Source organism: Panthera onca, chromosome D1 (genome assembly GCF_046562875.1).
Source record: "Panthera onca isolate mPanOnc1 chromosome D1, mPanOnc1 haplotype 2, whole genome shotgun sequence".
Classification (NCBI taxonomy): domain Eukaryota; kingdom Metazoa; phylum Chordata; class Mammalia; order Carnivora; family Felidae; genus Panthera; species Panthera onca.
In genome coordinates, this window is record NC_138348.1 from 108365604 (window position 1) to 108378268 (window position 12665).

At 37.0% G+C, this 12665-nt stretch overlaps 1 protein-coding gene across 1 annotated transcript in view; it reads left to right on the plus strand.

The window, feature by feature from the left end:
- Positions 1-12665, plus strand: part of NPAT (nuclear protein, coactivator of histone transcription) — a 51792-nt gene that overhangs the window by 4851 nt on the left and 34276 nt on the right. The gene's annotated exons all lie outside the window — the stretch shown is intronic.

Consider the following 12665-nt stretch of genomic DNA (forward strand, 5'->3'; position numbering starts at 1 on the left):
AAAGGAAACTCAGGCATGCTTTCTTACCTTTTGTACATCTTTGAAAATAAGTTTACATAAAAGCTGTTTTTAGAAGTAAAAAATAATCACTAATGTTAATTAAAGAGTAATTATATGTATTATAGTAAGATCTTTGACCCCTATTTTGTATTTTCATTGTAAATTTTGACATTTGGAATAATTTATACCTAAAACTTCCACTATTATTATTTTTTTTTTTACAATTTTTTATTAAATGAAAATTTTACATACAGTGGAAATCACTCATTCTCAGTTCTGTGAGTTTTTGTTTTATTTAATTTTTTTAATTTACATCCAAATTAGCGTCTGGTGCAACAATGATTTCAGGAGTAGGTTCCTCAGTGCCCTTTACCCATTTAGCCCATCCCCCCTCCCATAACCCCTCCAGTAACCCTCTGATTGTTCTCCATTTTTATGAGTCTCTCATGCTTTGTCCCCCTCCCTGTTTTTATATTTTTGTTTTCCTTCCCTTATGCTCATCTGTTTTGTCTCTTTAAGTCCTCATATGAGTGAAGTCGTATGATTTTTGTCTTTCTCTGACTTAATTTCACTTAGCATAATACCCTCCAGTTCCATCCACGTAGTTGCAAATGTCAAGATTTCATTCTGATTGCCAAGTACTACATTGTGTGTGTGTATATGTATATATATATATATACATATATATACATCTTTATCCATTCATCCTTCGGTGGACATTTGGGCTCTTTCCATACTTTGGCTATTGTTAATAGTGCTGCTTTAAACGTGGGGGTGCACGTGTCCCTTCAAAAGAGCACACCTGTATCCCTTGGATAAATGCCTAGTAGTGCAACTGCTGGGTCATAGGGTAGTTCTGTTTTTAGTTTTTTGAGGAACCTCCATACTGTTTTCCAGAGTGGCTGCACCAGCTTGCATTCCCAACTTCTATTATTCTAATAGAATTGGTCACGATCTAGTACTTGATGATAAGTAAGCTTTTAGTAAGCAAATAACTGGTTTTATATATATATATATATATATATATATATATATATGTATGTATGTGCGTGTGTATACATATACATCTGCGTGTGGTGTATGTATATATATGTATGTGTAAGCTTTGAAGTAGTCAAAACGGTGAAGTAGGCACTTAATACAATTACCACATTGTTTTGGAAGTCTTAAGACAAAAGTAAAGCAAAATACATCAAGTCTAATCTAAAGTGTCCAATCTGGATCGCCCAAAGTTGGGCATGTTTTTTGTTTTGTTTTTAAAGAATTGGTGTGTTTTTTTCTTAAGATTTTATTTTTTTTTTTAATTTTTTTTAACGTTTTATTTATTTTTGAGACAGAGAGAGACAGAGCATGAACGGGGGAGGGGCAGAGAGAGAGGGAGACACAGAATCGGAAGCAGGCTCCAGGCTCTGAGCCATCAGCCCAGAGCCCGACGCGGGGCTCGAACTCACGGACCGCGAGATCGTGACCTGAGCTGAAGTCGGACGCTTAACCAACTGAGCCACCCAGGCGCCCCTTAAGATTTTATTTTTAAGTAATCTCTACACCCAACATGTCACTCAACAACACGAGATCAAGGAATCGCTGGCGGAGCCAGCCAGGCGCCCCTGAAGAATCCTTTTACTTCATCTGAAGCAGTCATCAACCCAGATGGTATTCTGATTCCACTGTCCAAATCACATCAGTCTAGAATAATTGACCCCACCTTCAGGACCACTCAGAATCTGGGATTTTAGGATGCTGTGGGTATTTGGGTTTTTTTCCTAACTCTTTATGTAACCTGATACAGATCTTGGAAAAACCATTTAATGTCGTCTGTGCCCAGTTTCTTCTTCAGATTGAGGAAGCCCAAGGTCCATCTCAGGTCTAAATTGTTTGATTCCTGGATAAAGAAATCTGCAGGCAGGAGGCTCTCATCAGTGTCTCTGGTAGGGTTCCTAGTGCCCTGCAGCCCAGCAGCAAAATGAAGCTCACTTACTGAAGGGCCACCTCATGACTTAATGGGCTTTGATGTGGGCAGCTACGTTTTAATTTTCTCTGAGAGCACATTCCCTGGGGTAAACTGTGCTTTGCAGTGGAATAATGACCATGTCAGATACTTGGATTGCTAGAGAGTATCTCATTTAGAAGTCAGTTTCAAATCACATTGCTCTGGTAGTTTTTGTATCAAAACAAAATAAAAGCTCCCAAACGATTATTTATCTCGGAGTTTAAATCTGTTGGAATGATAAAAGGATCTAAGAGTTAAGCGTCTGTAAAATATTTGAAGCTGGGTGAAATCACAAATACTAATTCTAATAATCTCTGTTAAATTTGAGTAGAAGCCAAAGGAACTAACAGAATCCCTGGGAACACTTTCAATATAAACTGTTAATCCTATGGTCATGACTAATAACTCAAATTATAAGAGTTGAGGAAAGGCATAAATTGTCTGTACAAGCACAAAATCAGCCCCACACATGAGAAAATGGGTCATGTGGAGGATGCTGAAAAGTCTCTTGTCCCTCTCTGGTAAACTGATGATAATGCTACGAGATGGAAACCAGGCTATAAAATAAAGTAAGCCATTCTGCCTGAATTTTCAGGATTAGGTACCCATACTCCTGCACACATGCATCATAGCTTTAAACATCACTAGTTTTCTCTGATTATGGGCCAGACATATTAAATATTTTTTTAACATCTTTTTTTCAACGTTTTTTATTTTTATTTTTATTTTTTATTTTTGGGACAGAGAGAGACAGAGCATGAACGGGGGAGGGGCAGAGAGAGAGGGAGACACAGAATCTGAAACAGGCTCCAGGCTCCGAGCCATCAGCCCAGAGCCTGACGTGGGGCTCGAACTCAAAGACCGCGAGATCGTGACCTGGCTGAAGTCGGACGCTTAACCGACTGCGCCACCCAGGCGCCCCATTTTAACATCTTTTTTTAATGGACTCTTTTAAAATTTGTTTTGAGAGGGAGTAGGTGTGTGTGTGAGTGAGTGAGTGAGTGAGCGAGCGGGGGAGTGGCAGAGAGAGAGAGAGAGGGAGAGTGAGAATCCCAAGCAGGCTCAGCACTGTCAGTACCAAGCCCAGTACAAGGCTCAATCTTAAAACCTGAGCCAGTATCAAGAGTTGCACACTTAAGTGACTGAGCCACCCAGACACCCCATATTTTATTATCTTATTTGATCTTCTCAAGGCCCCAGAAAAGTAGCAACTGCTTGCTCTATGATACATTGGTGGAAAGCGAGGTCCCTAGAGGATATATGTGTGCTATAAACTGCTTTTCTTTTAAATGCCAGAAAACACTGAAAGACCGTCCTTGATCATAGATTTTTATTCATTTGTTCATTTAGCTATCCATTTATTCAGGAACTCGTTCAATTTTTAACAAACCCTTCTCCAAAGAAAGCTTCCTGAAAATCCAGCCTATCCCTCTTTTTTGCTGTATTTTATTGTATATGTGTATGCTACATATACAATATTGTGTATGTGTAAACAACATATGTATTATTAATGTATATGCTGTGTTCACCAGTTGATGCATATTTGAGTTTTATAAAGCTTATACAAACTTTAAAAATGTTTATAACCTTGCTTACAAGTTTGTGTGTGGACGTAAGTTTCATTTCATTTGAGTAAATACCAAAAAGTAGTTGCTAAATTGAGTTTACTATCTCACTATTTGTTTTCTGTTTGTCTCATTTGTTTCCAAACAAAAAATGTGCCATTTTTTCCTACATTCTTATGGGTTATTTTTAGTATTCCATTTTCTCTACACTACTAGCTTATTAACTTTGGCTGTTTTCATTTTTTTTTTTTTTTTTTTTTTTTAATTTTTTTTTTCAACGTTTTTTATTTATTTTTGGGACAGAGAGAGACCGAGCATGAACAGGGGAGGGGCAGAGAGAGAGGGAGACACAGAATCGGAAACAGGCTCCAGGCTCCGAGCCATCAGCCCAGAGCCTGACGCGGGGCTCGAACTCACGGACCGCGAGATCGTGACCTGGCTGAAGTCGGACGCTTAACCGACTGCGCCACCCAGGCGCCCCTGGCTGTTTTCATTTTTAAAAAGTAAAGCAGAACACATTAAATCTAATCTAAAGTGGGAACTCTAGATTGCCAAAGATAAATATCTTAGATATTTTAAGATGCATTGTAATTTTTGAACATTTTTTATAGAAGTAACTTAGTCTTTTAACAAAGCCTTTTCTGAAGTGTATACTGAAGTGTAATGTCTTATGATAAGCCATAACTGTCTGATCTGTGACCATTCCTTGGCCAGCATATGCTACCACAAGTGACCATATTATTCTGAGAAAGGTTACTTCTGTTACTACATTGTGTTTAGGGAGGTATTTCTCAACCTTACTTCATTATCATACCCTTAAGGAGTATTTTTAGACTTCCCACCCCCCCCCCCATTTCCAAATATTTTATGTCACAAGTACACTATTTACATATTGTATGTATATCTGTGACTTATGCATAAAAACAGTGGTATTTTCTTTGTTCCCTTGCTGCCTCTGTACCAATTTTCATCCCCTTAAGGCTATGTTGTTCTTTTGAGAATGTTTGGTCTGCAGAAAAGCAAATCCACTTTAAGGAATTAGATTTCACACCACCACCTGTTAGAAGTCTCAAGTGGTTATGAATACATCTGGGTGATTAGAACTTTTGAAACTCTCCCATGGAAAGAAATTGTTTATCTTCAGTTTAAATTTTGAAGCATATAAAAAGCTCCACCTGCCCTGATTCCAGAGTGACTCCAGTGGTTCTTAACATATTTTAAACTTCTGTATTCATGAAATCCTAGTAGCAGCTGACTTACTACAAATAATGTAATTCAAAAAGCAAACCTTCATAAAAATGATAACTTCTCAGCTGGCTGTAGAATTATAAGGGTTTATATTTGAGCTCTTTATTTGTAAAAAATAAAAAAGTAAAACATAGCCATTTATCCTTGATCTGCTTTCCTATTTGAGGTGATTTCACATCTTCAGTGATAGAGATATTGAAGTAGTAATATATGAGATAAAAGGTTTCTTCTGTTTCTAAATGTCCTCCCTTACTCCAAAGGACATATCTTTGGGGTTTTTATTGGTATATTTATTTGTTTCTTCCTGTAGCATTAGTTAACAAAAGGTTGGAAAACTGATTCATCACCTGTAAGTAGAAAGTGGTGAGTTGGTTCCCAGACCCCAATTAGGCCATTTCCTAAAATGGGATGACAGTTTTCTGGCTCTTTCCTTTTATAACCTTCATATATAATGACTTCATAGACACTCTTGCTACTTTTTTGACTTGGAGGGCCTGGTTAAAGACACAGTTCCAGGTGAGAAGAGTAGAACCTTATAATTTTAAAGTTGGAAGAGACCTAAATAATTGCATTGGTAGTTAAATACTTGAGTACTGTACCAGCACTGAGATGAGTCTAGTACAAAAGGATCTGATAAGAGGAGTATAATACATGCCAAAAAAGAGTCTCTGAGTAAGTGGTAGTTACCCTAGACCTGAAAAATGAGTTGGAATTAGCTAGACTAAGAAAGGATAAGCTGCCCAAGCAACAGGAATGACATTTACAATGGCCTTGATATCAGAACATTCATGAATTTGCACAATTGAGAGACCAGTTAGTCTGAGAGAGATGGAATGACACAAGTCTCAAGAAGAAATTGGGATGGAAAACAAGTAGAACTTCATATAACATGTTAAGAATTAAGGATTACATTTTTACTTTGAGTTTCATGTACCACAACATGTAGAATTCAGTGGTTTTCAGTATATTCACAATGTTGTGCAACCATCATCACTATGTTAAGTCCAGAATGTTTCGTCATCCCAGAAAGAAACCCCAAACCTGGTAACAGTCACTCCCACTTGCCCCATCCCCCCATCCTCTAGCAACCACTAATTTCCTTTTGTCTCTGTGGATTTGCCTATTCTGGACATTTTATATAAATGGAATTATAGTAAAACCTTGGTTTGTTGAGCAGAATTCATTTCGGAAACATGCTTGTAATCCAAAGCACTTGTATTTCAAAGTGAATTTCGAGAACCATTGACTCAGTTGTGATCACGTGACATTCATTGTCATGTACTACTAGCATTGTGAGACGTCACTGGTTTATCAAGTTAAAGTTTTGTATTAGAAATGTTCACTGCTCTTACAGAACACTTGCAGAACAAGTTATCCAAGGTTTTACTGCATACAATGTGTGAGCTACTGCTGCAATCCAAGGTTTTACCGTATACAATACGTGATCTTTTGTACCTGACTTCTAGAACGTAATGTTTTCAGGATTCATCCATGTTGCAGCAAGTGGAAATAGTACTTTGCATGGCTGAATACTGTTCCATTGTATGGATATTCCACATTTTGTCCCTTCACTGATGGACATTTAAGTTGTTTCCACTTTTTGGATATTAAGAAAAATGCTGTGAGCACTCATGTACAAGTTTTGTTTGGACATACTGTTTCAGCTCTCTTACATATATACCTTAGTAGAATCACTTGGTCATTTGGTAATTCTATGTTTAATATTTCTGAGAACTTCACAAGGAATTTTCTAACGATTTTATACTACTTTAAATTCCTACCAGCAATGTATGAGATTTCCAGTTTCATCACATCTTTGCCAATATTCACGACTGTCTGAATTCTGGCTATCCTAGTGGTATGAATTGGTATATCTCATTGTAGTTTTGGTTTTAAATCTTCCTAATTACTAATGAAGTTGAGCCTCTTATGTGCTTAATGGTTTGTTCTTTATAAATTCTGGATTGTAGTCCCTTATCAGGTAGATGAGTTGCACATATTTTCTTCCGTTTCATCCATTGTCTTTTCATTGAAAGCACAAATTGTTTTTAATTTTGGTGAAATTCATTTCATCTAATTTTTTCTTTGGTTGCTTGTTCTTTAAATGTCATAACTAAGAAACCATTACCTGATCTGATGTCAGAAATATTTACACCTCTGTTTTGTTCTAAGACTTTTATGGGTTTTGCTCTTAAACTTACATCTTTGATCTATTTTTAGTTAATTTTTATATTTGGTATGAGGCATGAGGGTCCAACTTCATTCTTTTGCATGTGGGTATCCAGTTCTCCCAGCACCAGTTGTTGAAAAGACCATTTCCCCCATTGAGTTGACTTGGCGCTGTTTCTGAAAATCAGTTGACCATAAATGTCTGGACTGTGAATTCTGTCCCATTGATCTGTGTCTATCCTTATGCCTGTAACATATTAGCTTGATTACTATTACGTAGTAGTATATTTTGAAATGGATGTTTCTCCACCAGCTATTTCATCTTGAAGATTGTTTTAACTACTCTGTGTCCCTTGTATTATGGATGTTAAGATCAGTTTGTGAATTTCTGCACAAAAGACAACTAAAATTTTGATAGAGATTATGTTGAGTCTGAGAGTATTGACATCTCAATAATATTAACGCTTCTAATCCATTAACAAGATATATCCATTTGTTTAGTCTTTAATATCTTTGAGTGGTATTTTAGTTTTTAGTATAATCATTTCCTTCTTTTGCTAAACTTATTCCTGTTGTATTCTTTTTGATGCTGTTGTAAATGAAACTTTTTTTAATTTCATTTTTGAAATTCATTGTTCATTGCAAATATATAGAAATGCAGTTAAATTTTGTATATTCATCATGTATTCTGCAGCCTTACTGAAGTCATTTATTGACTTTAATAGTTTTTCTGTGTACATGGATTCCTTAAATTTTCCTATTTAAGACATCATATCATCTGCGAATGGGGATATTTGATTTTTTTCCTTTCCAATCTGGATGCTTTTTATTTTCTTTTCTTTCTTAATTGCCCAAGCTAGAACCTCTAGTACAGTGTTGCATTGAAATGGCAAGAGCAGGCATCATCTTGTCTGTGATCTTATGGGGGAAGCTTTGACTCTTTCACCCTTGAGATGTGATATGTTACCTGTGGGATTTTCATAGATGCCTTTATCAGGTTGAAGAAATTCCCTTATATTCCTAATATTTGCATCATGAAAAGATACTGGAATTTGTCATGGTTTTTCTGCATCTTATGAGATAACAGGGTTTTGTTCTTTATTAATATATAGGGTAATGGCTACTAGATATTTAATATCGTGTGTTACATGGATTTATTTTTGTTTTATTGAACTGGTCTTGCATTTCTGGCACAATTGTACTTTGTCATGGCGTATAATCATTTTTAAATGTTACTGAATTTATTTTGTTAGTATTATGTTGAGAATTATTACATCTGCTTTCTCATGGGGGATATTGGTGTGTAGTTTTCTTGTGATGTTATTGTCTGGTTTTATTATCAGATTATTACTACCACTAGCATCTGAATTGCGAAATCTCTCTTTTATTTATTTATTACTTTTTTTAAAAGAGTTGGTGAAATTTTTTCAGTGTTTGATAGAATTCACCAGTGAGGCCATTTGATCCTAGGCTTTTCTTTGTGAAAAGATTCTTTATTACAGTTAAATCTCTTTACTTGTTTTAAGTCTGTTCAGATTTTCTCTTCTTTCTTGAGTCCGTTTAATGTCTCTGTAAGAAGTATCTGTTTTACCTGGCCTCTCTAAATTGTTCATAGTACATACAACTATTCATAGTATCCCTTTATAATCCAGTTTATTTCTGTAATTTAATAGTAATGTCCCCCCTTTTCATTTCTGAATATAGGAATTTAAGTCTTCTTTATCAGTCTCATTACAGATTTGTTGATTTTTGTTAGTCTTTTCAGAGAATCAACTTTTAGTTTCATAGATTTGTCTCTTTTGTTATTCTGTTTCATTTTTTTTTCTACTCTATTTTCTTTCTTCTGCTTTCTTTTGGGTTTAGTTTGCTCTTCTTCTAGTTTATAAAATGGAAGGATAGGGTATTGGTTTGAGATATTTTATCTTTTTTTTAAGTTTTTATTTATTTTGAAAAGAGTACATGCAGGAGAGGCAGAGGGAAGGAGGGAGAGAGAAAATCCCAAGCAGGCTCCAGACTGTCAACACAGAGCCTGACACAGGGCTCAAACCCATGAAACATGGGACCATGACCCAAGCCAAAATCAGGAGTCAGTTGCTCAACTGATTGAGCCACCCATGCACCCCCAAAATATTTATCTTTTAAATACAGGTATTTACTGGGACGCCTGTGTTGTTCAGTTAACCCAGCGTCTGACTCTTGATATAAGCTCAAGTCTTGATCTCAGAGTCATGAGTTCAATCCCTGCATTGGGCCCTGAGCTGGACGTGAAGCCTACTTGGAAAAAAAACAAAAAACAGGTATTTAAAGCTATAAATATGCCACTAAGCACTACTGTAGTTGTATCCTGTTTTAGCATGTTGCATTTTTGTTTTTGTTTATCTCAAAATATTGTCTCTTTTTGTTTTCTTCTTTGATGCTTTGATTATTTAAGAGAGTGTTGTTTAATTTCTGAATATTTGTGGGGCGCCTGGTTGACTCAGTCGTTTGAGCATCCGACTTCGCCTCAGGTGATCGCAGGTTCATGGGTTCAAGCCCCACGTTTGCTCTGTACTGACACTTCAGAGCCTGGAGCCTGCTTTGGATTCTGTGTCTCCCTCGCACCTCCCCCTTTTGCACTCTTTCTCAGAAATAAATAAACATTAAAAAACTTCTTAAAAAATTTCTGCATATTTATGAATTTCTTATTATTGATTTCTAATTTCATTCCGTTAGGGTCAGAGAGTATCCTCTATATAATTTCCATCAATTTTTAAATTTATTATATGTCCTAATACAGTTTATCCTGGAAGATGTTCACATACACCTGAGAAGAATGTATATTCGGCTATCGTTGGGTGTAGTACCCTATAGAAGTTAGGTCTAGTTGGTTTATAGTGTTCAAGGTCTTCTGTTTCCTTATTGAACTCTCTAGTTGTCTATTCATTATTGAAAGTGAGACTTTTTTGAAGTGTATAACTTTTATTGAATTGTCTAGTTCTTGTTGCACTTTTGTGAGTGTCTCCTTTGTGTTTTGTGTATCTTTTGAATGATTGGATATTTTTTCGCCATCTTTGCCCCTACTAACAATGTTTGTCTCACTTTGTCTGATTCAGTGTAGCCTCTTCAGCTCTTAGTTCCTGTATGAATGGTGTATCTTTTTCCATCCTTTTATTGTAATCCATTATTTAAGTGTTTATTTCTAGAAGAGGGAGAGTGAGTGGGTGAGGGGCAGAGAGAGAGAGGGAGACAGGGGATCTGAAGCAGGCTCTGTGCTGACCGCCCAGAGCCCCATGTGGAGCTGGAACTCACAAACTGCGAGATCATGACCTCCTGAGCTGAGGTCAAACACTTAACCGACTGAGCCATCTAGGCGCCCTGAGAGAAGGAATATGAAACAGGCTCCACAGTCAGCATGGAGCCCGACATGGGGCTCAGTCCCACAATCCGGGGATCATGACCTGAGCCAAAATCAAGAATGAGATGCCCAACCAAATGAGCCACCCTAGGGGCTCCCCTAGGATTCCCTTTAATATTTCTTATAGAGTGAGTCTGCTAGCAACAGTGCGTCTGGTTTTGTTTTGTTTTGTTAATGTGGAAATATCTTAATTTGTCCATTTTGAAGGAGTTTTGCTGGTCTTGGTTGACTTTTTTGTTAGCATTTTGTATGTGTCATCTCCCTGCCTGTGGTCTCTGTGGTTTCTAATGAGAAAAAAGCCGTTAATCCTACTGCGGATTGCTTGTATGTGATGAGCTGTTTCTGATTTCAAGATTCTCTCTTGTTGTTTTGACAGTTTGAATATGCTATGTCTAGGTGTGGATTTCTTTCACTTTATCCCACTTAGAGTTTATTGACCTTCCTGCATAAATAGATTAACGTGTTTCCAAAAATTTTGGAGGTTCGTTATTTGTACATTATTTCTTCAAATAGTCTTTTTGCTTTTTTTGTCTCTGCTCTCTTGGGACTTTGATAATGCGTGCCTTGGTACAGCTGATGGTACCCCACAGCTCCCAGGGACTCTGTTCACTTTTCGTGATCCTATTTGTTTTTGTTCCTTATGCTGGATACAGATCATTTGATCTGTGTTCAGGTTCACTAATTCTTTCATCTGCCTTAAATCTGTTGAGCCCCCCTCTAGAGAATTTCTCATTTTAGTTCTTTTCAACTCTAGAATTTCTATTTGGTTTTTATTTTGTTTATGCTTTTTGTAGAATTTCTGTCTTATTTCTGTTTGGTGAAACATTGCTCTCATAATCTTTTTAGGTATTTATGAATATTTTTCTTTAATTCTCCGAACTTATTTAAAATAGCTGACTTTTTAAAAGTTTTAACTATAGTGTCTTGGTTTCCTTAGGAATGATGTCTGTTGACTACTTTTATTTCCCCTTGCATATGAGGCATACTTTCTTGTTTCTGTGCATGTCTCATAATTTTTTGTTGAAAATTTGACGTTTTAAATAATATAATGTGACAACTCTTATAATCAGACTCTCTTTGTTACTGCACTTTATTGCTTCAGTAGTGGCTGTGAACTGCTGCCTGAACTAATTCTGTAAGGTCTATAGTCTTTAAATTTATATCCTATGATTGGAGAATGATTTTTTTCATTTTTTAAATTTATTTTTTTTAATGTGTATTTATTTTTGAGAGAGAGAGGGAGAGCCAGAGCTTGAGCAGGGGAGGTCCAGAGACAGCGAGAGACACAGAAATCGAAGCAGGCTCCAGGCTCTGAGCTGTCAGCCCAGAGCCCAACGCGGGGCTCGAACTCACGGACTGCGAGATCATGACCTGAGCTGAAGTTGGACGCTTAACCGGCTAAGCCCCCAAAGCGCCCCCATCCCCCTGCCTTTTTTTTCATTTTTTCATTTTTCATTTTTTAAATGCTTGCTGTCAGTTAGTCTCCCTTTGTTTACCAAGGGGCTGTGTGTATATTGGGCACACTTCAACATTCAGCTAAACCATTGAAGACTCTGCCTGAGCTTTCACTTCCTGCTTCCGCAGAGCCTTACCTAGTAAGCCAGAGGCGAGGGCTTGGGGCCTTGTCACGTATATTCTGAGTATGCACGTTGCCCTACAGTTGCACGTGGCCTCCTGCTATCTCAGGAATATATCCTAGCTTTTCATAGCCTGCCATGTACTCTTCATGCCCCAGCTTTTTTTTTCCTTTTAACTTTGAGTTAGCTTGTTTGTCCTACTCTTCTGTCACAGGCAGCTGTAGTGTTTAGCAATTCGTGCCGGTAGTTTTAAGCAAACATCTTAAAGAAGTTTCTTTGCACTGGGTAAATTCGGATTCATCTCAGAGACAAGCCATGCAACCAGAGTTTTACAGGGAATTTTCACACAGATCACATTATGACAATTTCTGGAAATGAGTCTTTGGAAAAATTCCAGCATATCCAGTCCCTCCATTGGCTGCTAGGCTGTTTGTTTTAATTGTGATTGCAGGCTATTGACTTTCAAGTATATATTGCTCAGCTAGGGAGATGATCATGGGAATAGAGCTAGTTTAAGTGCCAAGATGTTCATTATACGTGATGTTCATCTATTTTTCTTAAATGCTCTCAAAACTTTGATTATATTCAGAGTTTTGTGACCGTTTTTTAATAATTTGTGCTAGCGTTCTCATTTCTTTTATGGACGAGAGGATTTTTGGAGGTCCTTATGTTGCCATTCCTACTGAAACTGCTAAGATTTTAGAAATTTAAACTGAGAGATA